Source organism: Labeo rohita, chromosome 20 (genome assembly GCF_022985175.1).
Source record: "Labeo rohita strain BAU-BD-2019 chromosome 20, IGBB_LRoh.1.0, whole genome shotgun sequence".
Classification (NCBI taxonomy): Eukaryota; Metazoa; Chordata; class Actinopteri; order Cypriniformes; family Cyprinidae; genus Labeo; species Labeo rohita.
In genome coordinates, this window is record NC_066888.1 from 9408435 (window position 1) to 9426482 (window position 18048).

The 18048-nt window shown below is 39.4% G+C and overlaps 1 protein-coding gene across 1 annotated transcript in view; it reads left to right on the forward strand.

The window, feature by feature from the left end:
* The first annotated feature begins 3660 nt into the window (after positions 1–3660).
* dab1a (DAB adaptor protein 1a) overlaps positions 3661–18048 on the forward strand; it is a 216379-nt gene continuing 201991 nt past the window's right edge. The window contains 1 exon segment of the mRNA XM_051138883.1: positions 3661–3910. The gene's annotated coding sequence lies outside the window, so the exon portion shown is untranslated.

Sequence of the window (18048 nt, forward strand, 5' to 3'; positions counted from 1 at the left end):
TCTCCACATTTATGACAAGTGACAAGATCTGCCAGTTATTTCTGAGGAAATATATGCTTTATTGCTGTGAAAAAAAGGTTTTTTGGATAAACATATAAAAATAAAGTCAGATAAAGTCAAATAAAATATTAAAATAAAGGATAATAATGTAACAATAGCAAAATATCCTCTGATATCAGGAATGGGATTTATCAGCAGTCATATTTAATGCAGGTAGGAGCATCGCTACATCAATTTTTGCTGGAAAACGCTAATAATATTTCTACAACTATGTTGTGTTTTCAGTCAGCAGTTCTAGAATCAGAACTAGCTGCAAGATTTGCAAATGAATCACTGTTAAAATTGATTCAGTTTGATTTATTCGAGCAGTTTACTCTCATACTGAATCGTTTGCAGCGGTTTACACTTTACAAAACCGAAAACAAAAACAGCACTGGATGAGGTTTAAATCTATATCTAATATTGTTCATCATCAGTGAAACAACTCCTTATTACAATATATTTATTATAAATAAATAATAAATGTTCTTTCAAGAACTACTTATTGAAAGATTTTTTGGAAAAGCCAAAAATGGTTCTTTTATGCCACCGCTACAAAAACCTGCTTCTGGAACGTGTATTTTAAAAAATGAAGGATAATACTTAATGTAACAATTTAAAGATTCTGATAATGAAATATTCTCAGATATTAGGACCGGGATAGATCTGATCATATTCACCCTGCTAAACACCATTACCACTACAAACACCATTGCAAACATTACAAACCATCAACTTTTAATCATTAAACATTATTTTTAATGTTGTCTGTAGAGTGTTTTGGGACATATTCCATTAGGATTTAGTGATTTTAACAAGTCACCAATAGAAGGCGACCAGTTACAGAAACCCACAGGGTCCAATACCGTTTCTATCAAAACCAATACAAGTCCCATTATAACAGTAAAACCATTAAACATTTTGTGCAGGTAGAGGCATCGCTAGATCCCTTTTTTTGTTTGTTTTTTGTTTTGTGCTAGGTAATGCTGATACAATTATGTTGTGTGTTTTCAGTCAGCTGTTTAGAATCATAACTAGCTATGCCAGATTCGCAAATGAATCACTGTTAAAATTGGTCGTGATTCAGTTTGATTTATTCGAGCAGTTCACTCTCGCACTGAATTGTTTGCAGCAGTTTACACTTTACAACACAGAAAACAAAAAGAGCACTGGATGAGGTGGAAATTTATATCTAATATTGTTCGTCATCAGTGAAACAACTTCTTATTACAATGTATTTATTATAAATAAATAATAAATGTTCTTTCAAGAACTGAAAGTTTGAAAGATTCTTTGGGGAAGCCAAAAATGGTTCTTCTATGGCACCGCTAAATTACCGTGAATTTAAGGGTAAAAATACTGTAAAAATGCTACAGTAAAAACCTGTTAAATGGTTAACGGTAAAAGGCCGTAAAATTTACAGTGAACAGTGAAATTTACCATAAACTGACATTCCCAGAATTCCCTGTGCTACATTTTTTTTTTTAAATTTGATGGTTTTTTTTGTTAAAATAACCATTTCTTCTTAGTTTTTTCTTAGCTGTTTTGTACATTAGGGTTCTATGTTACATCTAATGTTGTTATAATGTTTATGCATTATTTTAGTTTCATGTGTGTTACCATGGTGGTGTTTAGTGTTTGGGTGAATGACACTGTGCGCCTTCTATATGTTAATATTTAAAAGCTGTTTGTAATAAGCTTTGGTTTATCATTTGACTTTCTCATCACCACCTGCTTTTGGTGGTTATCAGTGTATTACAAAGGTACAAAACAGATTTCAGTACTTCAATAGGTTGGTACATTAACCTTGTATCAGTAAATGAAATTACGGTATTTACCTGTAAATTTAAGTGAAAACCGCAAAACATAAAATGTTGCTACCATATTTTTTATGGTAAAATTCCGGCAACCACAGCTGCCGTTTTTTTTACCGTAAATTTTACGGAATATTTCTGGAACATGAATTTTAAAGAATGAAGGATAATACTTAATGTAACAATTTAAAGATTATTCTAATAGCAAAATATCCTCTGATATCAGGAACAAGTTTAAACTGCAGTCATATTCAATGCAGGTAGGGGCAGTCAGCTGTTTGGAATCACAACTAGCTATGCCAGATTCGCAAAACGAATCACTGTTAAAAACTGATCGCGATTCAGATTGATTCATTCAAGCAGTTCACTCTCACACTGAGTTGGTTTACACTTTACAACACAGAAAACAAAAAGAGTGCTGTATGAGGTGGAAATATATATCTAATATTATTCATCAGTGAAACAACTATAATGTTTTTATAAATAATAAATGTTCTTTCAAGAACTGAAAGGTTGAAAGGTTCTTTGGAGAAGCCCAAAAGGGTTCTTCTATGGCACCACTACAAAAAACCTGCTTCTGGAAGATTTATTTTAAAGAATGATGGATAATACTTAGGCTAATGTCACAGTTGAAATATTCTGATAGTAAAATATTCTCGGATATCAGGAACGGGAAAGATCTGCAGTCATATTCACCCTGCTGAAAAACAAAACAAACAAACAATAGAAACAATCACAGAAATTCTAATGATTTCCACTATAAATTTACAAACATTACAAACCATCAACTTTTAACCATTAAAACCATTACAAAATGTTTTTCTGTAGTCTGTTTTGGGACATATTCCATTAGAATTTAGTGGTTTTTACAAGCCACCAATAGAAGGCGACCAATTGCCAGAAATCCACTTGCTCCATTACAGTCTATTAAAACCAATACAAGTATAACCAGTAAAACCATTACAAATTTTGTGATAGTGTCTATTTTTCTTCCACCAGCAGGGCAATGCAGGTAGGGGCATCGATAGACCCTTGTTTTCCCCCTGGGGAACGCTAATATTGATACAATTATGTCCTGTGGTTTCAGTCAGCTGTTTAGAATCATAACTATGCCAGATTCTTAAATGAATCGCTGTTAAAATTGTTAGCGATTCAGTTCGATTCATTTGGGCAGTTTACTCACGCACTGAATCGTTTGCAGCGGTTTACACTTCAGAACACATAAAGCAAAAAGAGCTTTGGATGAGGTGAAAATGTATATCTAATACTGTTTGTCAACAGTGAAACAGGTCTTTATTGCGCCTGCATCTTGTTCAAATAATGTTTCCCCCCATATAATATCAGCAGTACCATTTTCTACGCAAGATTTGAGGATGAGTCATTGCTTTAAACGTGCTTTGATTTAAATATATAACATTGTTTTGTCGCCTGCCTTGCTGCGATATATTCTAATCAACTTTCAAAGCAACACCGTGTCGCTGGATTCAGTTTTAAGGCTTTTTTTTCTCTTGCCCCCCGTGCACCTGTTCTACACGCTCTTGCTGATGCACAAACGAAGCGTTCGTGTATATTAAGTCACAGCAAATCAGATGCTGTTCATTTCTGTGCCATCATCCATCCCCCAACGTACGCATCCCTTTCTGTCTTTATATTCTTTTGCACATCTTAGCTTTTTGGCATTGAAAACTCTCGCTCACCCCTCCCACTCCTTGCGTTTTCCCCTGAAACCAAGAAACCAGGACAGCTCGGCGCGCGACGGGTTAACGCGCACTCGCGCTCGTGATTGGCTGCGGGAGCGGCGCTTTTAGAGAGAGGTAACCAGGCAACTTCAGCTGGAGCAGCGGAGAGAAAGAACAGGGTAAAGGGGAAAAGAAGCGCAAAAATCCCATCAGTTTTGGTGTGCGATAGAAAGGATGTAGTCCAGGTCTGTGGCTGTCAGTCCCCGGCATGGGAAAGTGGATTACTGCTCTTCTACAGACGGTACAGACTGGATACGGAGTGATTGCGCGTGGATTTTTATCATGAGAAGTATGGGATCTGAACGCACCAGTTTAAAGGTAAGAGGGTTTGTCTTAAGGATGTGCTTCGCGGAAAGAAAAACGCCGTCGGTGCTGTTGCGATCAAACTTGTCCATGTGGAACGTGAGGACGTCTCCCTGCGCTTCGGTGATGGAGTTGTGTCGCTTGATTGAATTCACGCATCTAAAGCAATCGGAGTGATATTATTAAACAGTTATCACCCGTTTGATTTGCGAGGAAATGAGCCGAACCAACTGCCACCAGTTGACGGTGATCATGCGTCCACACGCGTATGGAGAGGAGCGGCGTTTGCTGCATTGACATCCATGTTCTGCCCTGCGCGAAAGCGATTGAGCAACTGAGGTTTACTACAACCTTTCGTATTTAACACCTTTTCCATTCACCACCGAGCGAGGTCTAATATACGCTTAATTAGTGCTATATTAGAAACTGCAGTGGAAAGAGGTGTTCGGTATTCCCGTGTTAAAACGCAAGAGTATCAATTCAAAGCACGGCAGCGTGAGTTTTCCATATATCAAAACGTGAAGAAACGTGTAGATTTTGTTTGCGTGGTTCAGGCACGTTGATCGGTCCGCAGGGGCTCCGCGGCAGCAGAAGCCCGCATTAATCGCACTGCCCGTATGTGCGTGCGTGTGCGTGCGCGAGTGAGTGAGTGAGTGTGTGACAGGGAACCACCGGGCGGCGAGAATTCCGTTACTCGCACTCTAAGAATCTGACAACTGACTTGGGGCACCGGCGACCGCGTTTAACGCGTCTTTACGCGGCGTTTTCTCAGCGGTTGCACTGCAGGACTACGCTCCCTCAGTGTTTAAAGCGGTAGAAACGAGAGCGTGAGGATGATGTGCTTTGACACAGAACATCCTCTTCAGTCTGCCTGTGGACCGCCGGTTGAGGGGTAGTTTTACAACGAGAAACCTCGACGTTTGCTAAGTAGAAAACGATTGAAAAGACAGCGACTTTCGTCGTGTTACCGTCTCTTGCGGTTCACTATGCAGAGCGGACGGCGCGCTCCGTCTGAAGGACAAAAGCGCCGGTGACTGGAGTGTCCGGTGAGGAAGACTCCAGCATAACCTAGTAAAGCCTAAAATAACCTACACTGCGTTGACCAGCCAATGTCTCCGATAGAAAGACGGCTTAGTAAACATACCAAGTCATGTGTGAGGGTTAGCTTTAGGGTTTAAGTGGGTAGCAAACACCATTACCTTAATCTAAATGCAACAGAAGTCAGTCGAAAGTCTGTTATGATATAAAACAAGTGTTTATGTGACTGTTTAATCATTTATTCAAGGTCCACGACGATTTCTGTGTGAAAATATAGGGAAACTCTCAAATGTAGCTATAAAGCAGAGCTTGCATCAACCTGTTCTCATCCTTAACCTATTTAACCAATTCAAAAGCAGCACTCCTTGCCCTGTTTTTGTCAAACATCAATGCTGACTGCTACAGTATATGTTTTCAAATTAGTGTTGTTTGTAGAATGTGATTCTCCCCCCTTTTTTGTGTCTGAACTGATCCAGGTGTCAGGTGTTCATTGACAGCCCCTCGTTTTTAGGTCAGTGGCTAATGTGTTAATATGTCATGCTTTTTCGTGGTTCAGCTGTCAATTTGCATTTGTTTTCTAGATGAGTGCTATTTCAAATTAATTTTTGTGTTTTCAGGCAGCACTTCTGTTGTGAATTAATTTTTGTTAAGCTTTTTTAGCATTGTAGATAGAGAGATAGACCAAATGAGGATACATTAAAGGGAACAGGGAGATTTTTCTGTCGTAATCAGGTCAGAGTCACTATGCCAACCTGTGCCAGATGGCACACTCTCTCATCCCCTCATATTATGTCACCGTTCTGCTTATTAGTTACTGTTACTGTGGTAAAGGTGTCTATTCTGGTCTGTTCTGGACTTTTCTGTGTGTATCGGCAGTTAGGCCTTCCCCTTCTGCCTGAATGGGCCCAGCAGGCAACAGTGCATCTCCATGGAGACAGAACACAGAGTGTGGGAACCCTCAAAGCCAACATTGTTTTGCTCTCTCCGCTGTGTTCATTTATTCATTCTGCAAGCTGGGTTTGTTTTGAGGTAATGTAGAGGTAGGGTTCGTATTGAGACATGTCTTCTGGGTGACAAAAATAACACTAATGCCAGTTGGTTTGACCTGTGTGAACTCAATGGCAAGCCAAGCTTGCTTTTCTAGGTGCTTTTCTGTTTGAAATCAGTCCCAGGTACTGAACTGCAAAGCAAAGAATTGCCAGAATTGATTTTTGCTTTTGAGAGCAACTTTAGATTGTGAGGTGGTTGTTACAGGAGTGTACTGAGATGATGGCATTGCATGAAATGGAGATCCGGGGTCCTCAGAGCAGCATGTCACCCCTGGTGTCTTCATCAAAACAGAAGGTCCTGGGAATTCCTGAGGTAGAGCTGTTCCGTGGGGGATGTCCCTTCTCGGAAATCTGTCCGGCATAGAGAGGAGGCATCGACTGCCATTCCTCGTCCTCGGTATCGATCTGTCTGTTCTGTGTGACATTATCTGCTCCTGCTAATTAGAGCTCAGGATTGGCCTCACCCATCGGATGGCATCCGGCTCAGGACATGACACTGAGCCTGAGGGCACAGATGCCACAGTTCTGGCCTATCAGAAACATTCCATTCAAAATCCAGCGGCTACTGTGATAAGTTTATTCAAAGAATTGTTGTATGCTTTGCATACTGGTTTTCTGTGTTGTCATGCTGTGCTGTGATAAATGTCAGCAGGACTCTGTGTAATATGGGTATCTCTGTGTAGATATTCCAAAACCCATACTGTTAAAGGGTTCCTATTGGCATTTAAGGTTCCATGAAGAACTTTCAACACCCATAGAACACTGCTATTTTACAAAAGGTTTTTAAAAAAAAGTGGATAGAGGTTCTGTAGAGTATTAAATGGTCTTCACACTATTAAAAAATCACTTGAACGTTCTTTAAGGAACCAAAATGGTTTACTGTGAAGTTTTCATTTTCAACTTCTATATTGTTTCAGCTGTATTGTTGTTCTCACCATTTAAGAAATTATGGTGATTATTTTAATGTTAACACATTGCCGCCATTCACTTCCTTTATAAGTGCCTCATTGTAGGCCAGTTTTTTGCTTATTTTAAAGAAAATTAGGACCAGGTGGAAATTGATTTTTATATTAGTCAACTTTATGTCTCAAGTGCTCTTGATTAGGGCTGGACAATATGTGACCATGGACCACAAAATCAGTCATAAGTGTGAATTTTTCGAAATTGAGATTTATACATAATCTGAATCCATTGATGTATGGTTTGTTTGGATAGGACAATATTTGGTCAAGATACAACTATTTGAATATCTGGAATCTGAGGGTGCAAAAAATCTAAATATTGAGAAAATTGACTTTAAAGCTGTCAAAACGAGGTTCTTAGCAATGCATATTACTAATCAAAAATTAAGATATATTTACAGTAGCAGATCTACAAAATATCTTCATGTGACATGATCTTTACTTAATATCCTAGTGATTTTTGGCAAAAAATAAAAAATTATTATTTTGACCCATACAATGTATTTTTGGCTATTGCTACAAATATGCCTGTGCTACTTAAGACTGGTTTTGTGGTCAAGGGTCACATATGACCTAAAATCAAAATTGCTCAGGAATGGTTTAAAAAAAAATTGCAGCGCAGAATGCATACTCCACAATGTTGCTATGCCAACCTGCTACCGTAAACAAAAGCTTGCAATGCTTGCTCCGCCTCTGTTGTCTTCTGATTGGTCCACGGTTTTGGAACTGACATTGATGAGTGGTGCTGCATGTAAAAGTTTAAATTCTGTTAACTTGACACAGTGACTTAAACGCACCACTCACGCTGCAAAAGATGCGAGCGCAAGGTTATACACGTCTATGACGCCGACTTCACACGCTGTAGTATGTTTTTACTGGGAAAGTATTAACAAGATAAAAAAACTGGGGAAATTACTAATTGACATTGGAAAATTATGTCGGTTACAGGTTTCAGATTTCGTTTTCAATTAATCGTCCAGCCCTACTGTGAATTCAGCTTAACGTGTGTTGGCTGTATTCCCTGAAAATGCCACCTTTATAGGCAGCTTACTAGGTTTTAGTCTGGAGCATATGTACAAAGGTTGTACAAGGTGGAAGCAGTGGTTCTCTTTGTGCCACATGCTGCAATGCCACGCTGGCATCTGCCCCAAAATCTCCTTAAAACGGCCACAATCTGTCTGCACGGCTATTTGGGTCCAAAAACACCACTGGAACATCAGTCCACACACAGCAAGCTCAGCATACTTTCACATGTAGTTTAATTTTTTTTGTTCCTTGTCTTCGTTTTTATATTCTGGCCTTCTGTTCTTATCGAACCTGCCTTTGAATGCATAACTAACAATTCGCATAACATTGACTGCAGAGGACTGCGGTTTCAGGGTCTGAAATCTTGACCATATATCTGCTTTTCATTTACCGCCTAGTTTCTAGTTCCTCTTCTGACTATTCCAATCAAACTCTCCTCCTTGAGCTATGAATAAAGAACCATGCTTATTTATTTATTTTATTCAAACCGAATCCACCAAATTAACTCTGCCTCAACGGCCGTACAGTCTCATCTCTCGCTGCGGTATGGAGGTATGCAACGCTCCACTGACTCCAGCCTACCCGTAGAAACAAAAGGGAGTAAAAGGCAGACGAAAAGTCAATGGTTGATAATTCAGTCCCGCGAGAGCCTCGTTCCAGAGCGAGTTTGATGTGCTGCATTGCAAACAAAGACTGGGAGAAACTCAGAAATGCAGGCCATGCAACAGTCTCAGTACATTAACACTTCAATTAAATCTATTCTTTCTACATTCTCATTTACTTGCGCTCACACTTCGACGACTACTCTCCCGGGACTGAATCTTTATTTGAGCCGCTACTTGCCGCTCATTTACAATGTTTTATGCTTTGCATCACCAGAGCCCGGCAGTTTTGCAACTCTTTTCTCCTCTGACATTTAAAGACGGTGAAAGAAGCAGAGAGATGAGAAGAAAAGAAAGGAAATTAATGACATTTTTTTAGCCCTGCTTTTCTTCTCTATTGTCTTTTGTATACATACACAACTCACAAGTTTGGGATCAGACAACATTTTGTAAATGTCAAAAAATCTCTTATGCTTACCACGTCTGGATTTATTAAATCAAAAATACAGTAAAACAGTAAAATTGTGAAATATTATCTCAGTTTAAAATAATTGTTTTCTATAGGTTTAAAATGTAATTTATTCCTGATGGCAAAGCTGAATTTTCAGCAGCATTACACCAGTCTTAAGTGTCACATGATCCTTCAGAAATCATTCTAATATGCAGATTTGTTGCTCAAAAAAGATTTATTATCATTAATTTTTTTCCCACCAGAATTTTTTAAGAAAATTCCACATTACAAATGTCTTAACTATCACTTTTGATGAATTTAAGATATTCTTACTAAATTAAAGTATTATTTCTTTCAAAGAATCTTACTAGCCTCAAACATTTGTACAATATAACGAACACTACTGATTTCGACCTTTTTTTTTCTTCAAGTTTTTGTTCTGTCGACACAGACGAACAGTTGTTGAGCAACTGGCTGTTGTCCACATGGCATCAGGAAGACCTTATTTTATCCCTGCTGAGTGCACTTCTGTTTCCAGAGTATAGAAAACCACCTCTCTTCTGTTTCTTAAAGGGACAGTTCAACCAAAAATGGCAGTTCTGTCATCATTTGTCCAACCTATGTTGTTCCAAACCTGTAAGACTTGCTTTCTTTTATGAAAGTCCATTAACTTACAATATATGGACAAAAAATTGAAACATTAAAACACAAATAAGTATATATACATATATATATATATATTTGACGAGAACTTGGAACCGCATGCATGAAGGTACATGAGTAAATGACAGAATTTTCATTTTTGCTGAACTGTCCTTTTAAGAGTTAACTGGAAAATCAAAAGGAACAAAATGGCTCCCTGAGGTCCCTAGACCTAAGGACCCGAATAGCTTTTTTTCTGACAACAAATTGTATTAAATTAATTCAGCTCTTACTGTTCTTTCATCTGGTTTAATCTGTTGTCTCTCATCCGCTATAGAGAGAGGCAAAGAAAAGATTCAGCGTGACCTGCACAGTGGGGCCCCGGTCTGCTTGTATATTAGAGTGGGCTTCAGCTCTTTAGTATGCGCAGGCCTCCCCGTGCACCATTATCAAGCTGAAATGAAAAGCCTGTATTTCTCCGTGGCGGACAGAGCGGTGAGCTGCACAGAGCTGGAGCGCTGCAGCTGTAATGCGCTCTTGGAGAAAGAGGGTGCAGTTGAATGTAAGGACGGAGACACACACGCAGAATCAAAGACGTGAGGTTTGCTCTACTAATGTCAGTGTAGATTTATCAGTAATATGACGGTGTGCATATGCTGCCAGCTGGTGGTATTCTCTGTCAGATGTTAGCCCGAGGGCAAGACAAGCCAGGTCTGTAGTCAAACACTAGGGAATAACGACACTTCGGCTGTCTAATGAGACGCACAAAATGGCTAAGTCGGTTTTGTCTCGATGAACAAATGAATTGCTGAAATCCGTCATTTAATTTAATCCATGTCATACTTTATCTTGATCAGGACTGGAATTCACAGAGAAGTCAGTAAGTAGCATGTCAAGACTAGGCGTTTATGGAATCTGCATGCAGATTATTTTGTATTATTAGAACTCTCAATGTTCTTTTAATAAACAATCCATGAATTCCTTTAGGCAAATTGTGTGTGTTGATGCATTTCCTGTCAGGGATATTAGTTAGGGTCACTGTGTTCTGCTGAACTAATTCGTTCAACTGCACAGTTTGGGCGCTGTTGTTTTTATGTCTTTTTTAATTAATATTTTCATACTGTTTCAATTTAGAAGGTTCGCTGCATTGTTGTTTAGTTCTCCTCCGCTGCGCAATCTTTAGCGGAGCAGCAAAATAAATCATTTTTGAGAATATTTGTCGTCGGTTTTGAATGTAATGTAGTAGAATAATGGTAGTAAATGTCATTCTGTTGAGTTCTGCGATGCAAACATACGACATGACTAGTGTAGACTTATTCACGAATTAATGACTCTTATGAACCTGTTCTTTCTAATGAATCAAAAACATGCTACCAGGGCAGCCCAATCCCTGGGACGGATGAATGAGTCAGATCTTTTATTGAAAAGTTAAAAAAGGAGAGTAAGCACTTGGAATCTGTCTGAAATCAATCTGCAATGCATTATTTAAAGCATTAGCAGAGAGAAAATTAAAAAATGGATGTTAAACACTAAAATAACCACCTGAATGAAAACTAATTGAAAATTTAAATCAGTCAGACTTGAAGCTACTCTGAAGTGCTTTGAAACACGCAACGTTATTCCATGTGTTGACGTAATTACTACTGAAACAGGGCAGGACATAAAGGGGTCCTGCCTCCTTTTTAAAATAGCCAATAGCGTTTCGTTTATATCACAGCTTGGGCCAGAGCAATTGAGCTCAGTAAAGCTGCATTTGACTGCTTATGACAGCCACACTCTCATCCATAACTATAAAATATAGCATTCAGTGTAGAATTGAAATGGGTCCGAAATGTGTTCTGTGCCGCCTCAAATCATGCTATCGTGTCTCTGCAATGGTTCATGTGACCCCTGTGAAACCAGATTTCTTTCACCCCAATGGAAAGCATATTTACACATTCTGAATCATACCTCCTATATAGTGCAACGTGCCATTTCCCGAACAAAAAATACTAATTCTGTGAACAAGTGACCAATTTCAACAACAGCCTCAGCGTCTATTTATAGTGTAGGGGACGGGACGCTTCGGATTCTAAAGAGCATTTGATTGGACAGAAAGCATGATGAGATGCTGAAGTGCACGGTGATGTCATCAAAGTCATTAATCTGTATTAGCAGAAGTTAGAGACTGTAAGATATGAATGCTTACATCTTGTAAATGCGAATTTTGCAATTGTTTTGAAGCACACTAGCTTACAGGTAACCTTAAGGCTAGCATATTCGTACTAAAGCCATGAAACTTCACTTTTGATTTCATGGGGACATTAAGTGTGAAAACCTTAAACAGACAGTTGCCTTTGTTGCAAAACCATTTTGCTATTGCTGAATGGCAGCTGATATTAGGGGGACTAAAATTGACATGCACCTCAAAACAAGATGTGTCATTAATATTTTAGGTCTATTTTGTAAATAATTGTATGATAGTGCACTCTAAATGGCCTCAGCACTAAGGCTGGTGATACATGGGGCAACTTTTTTTGAACAATGTTGCTTGGGCATTTTACCACTGAGAATAGGTAACAAATTTATATCTGGATCATTTAGATAAGTTGTCGGCCCTGTCTCTCACCTGGTTGCCCATTGATGGCAGCATTTCCCAAAGTTGCCACATGTATTATTAGCCTAAGAGACCTGAGGTGTGTCCAAAATTGCATACTCTCTAAGGTATGTGTAAGTGAAGGTTATTCAAAATCATAAAGTGTTAAGATTTATTATCTTGCATGTATGCAAGATCAAACAATGCTTTGGTTTTATCGAAATATGCATTTAATATCACCTCACTTTTTCAGCGATTCTCAAACGATTTGTTTGAAGCACTTCAAAGATTCAGTCTCTCTAAGCCCCTCCTTTCCGTGAGTCTGCTCTGATTGGTCAGATGGCCCAGTTTGTTGTAATTGGTCTACCATGTACAGCATGCGTCAGAAACGATAGCCCAGTGTCATAGTTCTAAACATCTAGTGGAGCTATCTGGTCCAAATAAACTGGGTACTGAGCCATCTTTCAAGAGCACACATTTTGTGAATCCCGCATTGAACTCCCTGAGATTACAGAAGCAGTCGCCAATAAACATGTTTGATGGCGGATCAAGTTCTTCGTGGCTGGCTAACGTAGAACATAGACGGGCATTGTGCAGATGTGTTATCCTGTGACATGTAGCCATCACCGAAGCTAAAATGTGCTACTTTTCACAAGGGGTTGTACGGTGTGGTTGCAGCATGATTTTCAGGGCTGTGTGGCATTCATTTCTTTGATCGACACGGCCACATCTGTGGTGTGAGAGTTTGTCCAAGGTGTGTCAGCTGGATTGCAGCTCATTTGGACCAGAAAAATCACACCGGCACCCGATCCAGATGTGCCAAGCGTAAGCATCCAGCACCTACCATTCCAACCTGCTGCCTTCTTTCTCTCCCCCTCTGTCTGTCAGTCTTTCCCACTCTATTCTCCATCCAGGAATGTGTGTAGATGTGTTTATTCATGAGAATCAACATAGTAAATGCATCTGGACAGACAGAGGACCAGCCTTGAGCTCTGGAGACGGGGTGTTTCCATAATGATTACATGTCAAAGAGCTACGGCGCAACATCTCAGGCGGTCTCCTGGCGTTATTGCCCTGGCTGGGAGAGATTTCGCTCTCATGTTGCCAGCAAAGCCTTCTGCCCTTGTACTGCAGGAAACTGATTCTGTTTTTTGAATAGTTGCCTGGGAAATCTACTCTGCGGCTTTGCTCGAAACGAACATACATCTCTCCAGAGCGATTGCTTTTCTCTTCTCCTCTGCTGCATGTTCTGCTAGAAATAACTGCACTTCGTCGTCTCTCTTTTTCTGTCTCTCTCTTGCTTGTATGGGGAATTCCATCTACGAATCTGTTTTTTCCCTTCTCTTATCTCTGCGTGCAGGGAAGGATTCAGAGTTGCGTGTACATATCTGTGCCGAAAAAGAGATGAAAGAAGTATTTTTTCCCTTTTTTGTGTTTGATATAAAAGCAAGGGCTCTTTTGCTTGTGATAACACTCAGCCTCTCCGTCTCTGGAGCACAGTCAGGGTCTAATGCGCAGACACTCTATTGCACCCGTGCGTGTCATCGCAGAGCGCTCGTGTGCGCGTGTGCGCATGTGTTTGAGCAGGGCCATATTAAACTGCCATTCTAGCGTCGCGACGTGTCATGCTGAAACCGTTGGATAAATGGAGACTCAGCATGCACCAGAGAAAGATGGAGAGATATGTGGAGGAAGAGAGAGGGAGGGGTTAGATGGATGGATGGAGAGATCGTGGAATGGCATAAGATGGCGAATGCCATCAGTAATGGTTAGGCAACTGTGCATGGAGGTACAAACAAGTAAATCATTCATACGACAATTGGTGTTTTATGGGGTCCCAGAGGAAATGAGCTTCTTCGGAAGTTGCTCTTTCTTTGAGTTCTCAGATTTGTTCATTATAAAATGAAATTCTGTCTTCATTTACTCACCCTCATGTTGTGAGTTTTTTTTTTTCCTTCTGTAAAGAATTGTCATGCTGCCCTTTTCTGTTCTGTGGAAAATCTTTGTGACCATGGCTGTCAAGCTCCAAAAAGGGCAGCAAAATAAAAGTTGTTTGGATGATTTGCGCTATATTGCAAGTCTTCCAAATCCATTTGATAACTTTGTGCGCATGGGACTTATACTACAACTCTTTCTTAAGCTTAAAGCTTTTATGCCTAGATTTCAGTGCTTTGGTTCTTCACACACTTGCTACTTAGACTGTTCTAGTATATATAGACCGTATATATATCAAAACTTAATTTTTGATTAGTAATATGCACTTCTAAGAACTTCATTTGTACACATTTAAATGGGATTTTCTCAATATTCAGATTTTTTTGCACCCTCAGATTCCAGATTTTCAAATAGTTGTATCTTGACCAAATATTGTCCTATCCTAACAAACAATACATCAATTGAAAGCCTCTTTATTCAGATTTCAGATCATCTATAAATCTCAATTTCGAAAAATTGACCCTTATGACTGGTTTTGTGGTCCATGGTCACATATAGCATGTGGACTACTTTTATTGTTTTTTATGTGAAAGAGTGGCATATAGATCAAAAGGATAGTTCATCCCAAAATGAAAATTCTGTCATTAATTACTCACCGAAGGCTTTCGTTCATCTTTGGATCACAAATAAAGATTTCTGACTCTGCATAGACAGCAACAGTACTATGTTCAAGGTGCAGAAGAAGACGACGAACATTGTACATAAAACAGTCTTGATAAACATGCGTAAAGATTTCAACAGAGAAGATGACTTGCAGTTTTTTGCCCAGCCTTACTTATTTGAACTAGAATATACAGATGGACGTTCTATGTCAAAATGCCAGCTCCTGCATCAGCAGCACCACACGATTGCATCATGATACTCTCATGAACGAGCATCGAAGACTGACACGGAATTGTTGAATAAAGTCCTTATCTTTGTTTTCTTTGCACCAAAAGTATTCCCATACTGTAGCTTCATAACATTATGGTTGCACCACTGATGTCACATGGACTATTTTATCCAGTGTTGCCAAGTCCACGGTTTTTCTGCGGAATTGGGCTACTTCAACCATGTTGCCGCGGTTAGTTTTTCATGTCTGAGGGTTGAAGCGACCCCAATAACGTGATATTTCGAATGGTAGAATGCTAATTTTACCAAGGGAATCCTGCCAAAAAATGTGTATTTTTACCAGAGGACCCCCTACTTTGGGGCTAGTTTTGTTGTGCAAACCTGGAAACCCTGATTTTGTGTCCTTACTATCTTTCTGGGCCTTGAACATGGTAGTTGTGTTGTTGTCTGTGCACGGTCAGAAAGCTCTCTATTAAAAATACCTTAATTTGTGTTCTGAAGATGAATGAAGGTCTTACCGATTTGGAACGACATAAGGGTGAGTAATTAATGACAGAATTTTCATTTTTGGTTGAACTGACCCTTTAATCCAGTCTCTTATTGTATGGTACTGTAAGTATAACTTTGTCTAAGATATGGCTCCTCAAATTCATTTTTTAACAAACAGAAACAGTTTAGAACTACAGTATGTGTTTATATAGATTTGATAATATGGTTGTTAATGACAAAAAGGATAGTTCACCAAAAAAATGAAAATTCTTTCATTTACTCACACTGTTGTTGTTCCAAACCTGTGAGAATTTCTTTCTTTTGTTGAAGATATTTTGAACACTGTTGGTAACCAGGCAATTTTGGTTACCATTGACTTCCATTGTATGGACAAAAGACCTTGAGATATTTCTCAAAATATCATCTTTTTTATGTTCAACCAAAGAAAGAAAGTCATTGAGGTTTGGAGCAACATGAGGGAATTTTCATTTTTGGGTGCATTATTCCTTACATAATTTGTAATTTCTCCTCCTCATGTCCAAAGACCACACGCTTACCATCTCACACGTTTCCCTTTTCCTTTAGATCTGTTGTTCTCTAGCTGCTTTCTTCTAAAATCTTGATCCCCCAGATCATTTGTCCCATTGTGGAGTTTCACACTTCACTGATCTCTCTCTAGTACCATTTGATTTGTTTTACTCTAGACTCAGGTAGCATGTCCAGCATGTCTTTGTGTGTGTCTATGTCTCTCAACACCACAAGATTCCTCTCACAGACCTCACAAGATTGAAAAACAAAGCATAGACACTCCTTATCCACATTATGTGTGTGTGAAACCATTAAGATAGCAAGTCTTCAATTAGCTCGACGTGTTAATGACATTAGACTGTGGCAGATAAGAGCCGGGCGAGATGGCCCTTGCGGAATTGATGGGGTCTGATTAGAAGGTGGTGGCTTAATAATCCAGTGTCTTTAAATGAGATGCCCTCACACGGAGAAGACCAAGATTTAACTTGTGCGCACACACACACGCACAGAGCCACTTGACAGTGAGCTACTTGGATGAGCCCCGGCAGATTTAGCTAAGCCCCTCCCCAGTTTAATGACAGCCGCTGAATCGGCACGCTGCTGATAGCAAAGTGGCACAAAGTGGGTTTAATGGAACAGGGCAATTCCAAAGACCATCAGGATTAAATTGGAGTGAAATGATTTGGGGGAATAGAGAGAGAGAGGAATAAAACTCCCTCCCCTTATTGCATGATGAACAGAAATGGCAGCACTGGGTGGCGTGATCATTTAGAGACCCTGTATGTGTGTGTGGCTAGATGAGAAATGGAGTGAAATGGCTAGTGGGGGAGGGAGAGACACAGAATCATGTAAGGTTAACCGTGGCGATAACCCACATTTTAAATGTGTTGACGTCTGTCTGCTCTAGCGTGTTTGAGTGGAAGAGAAGAGCATTAGAACGCAGCTGTAATTATAGCCTGTGTGGGCAGAGTGATTTGCCCTGGCATGGATGCCCGGTGTGGGTAGGGGTGGGTTATTTGGCGGACAGCTGTGCCCTCAAAGAGGTAATGTACAGTGGGGGGTCTTTACCCTTCACGCAGACTCTGCCCTTCCTGTCTTTTTCCAGCTTGTTTCGACACCTCAGCAAACCATCACAGCTTGTAGGAATATTCATGTGACGTCGCTGCATTATTTAAACACGGTCCAGCCTCAAGGTCCAACAATTTGTTTTTTATGATGGCTCTGTCTGTAATAATATTCACAGAAGTAGAACTAGAACTCATACTGTGATATAGATAGTATGGAGAGGATAGGTGGCCTGACTGACTCTTCCTTTGTTTGTTTCATTTCATGCATCATGATTGTTTTTTCCTAAAGGCTGATTTTGAGTGCCATATTGTTTTAGAAAGTTTATTGGAGCCAGATTTTTATTTGTACAGTGCTGAGTGTTTTGACTATTTTTACAGTACTGTAAAACCAGGAAAATGACAGTGTTAATGTTGCAAAATGTTACATCATTTATAAAACATTTAATTTAGCTGTTTATTTATTATATTTTATTTATTTATTTATTTATTTATTTTAAACAAATTGGTTAAATAATTCAGTGACTCACTTATGAACACAGTTTCTTGTTTTGTTTCTGAATTAAGGTTTTTTTTTTTTAAATAAGTAAATGATTCAAGTAGTCACATACAAAGACAGTTACTTGTTTCATTCCTAAATGAATCAGTGACTCACTCTTGGAAGCTATGCACATCTGAAGTGTTTTAAATCAGTCGGTTGAGTGAATGATTTAATGACTTATTCATAAAATACTTGTTTGCCTGTTTTGTTCCTAAATCAGTTCCCAACCAGTTGAGTGAATCATTCAGTGTTTCATTCATACAGACCAGGGGTGCCCAATCCTGTTCCTGGAGATCTACTATCCTGCAAAGTTCAGCTTCAACCCTGATCAAACACACCTGAACCAGCTAATTAATCTAC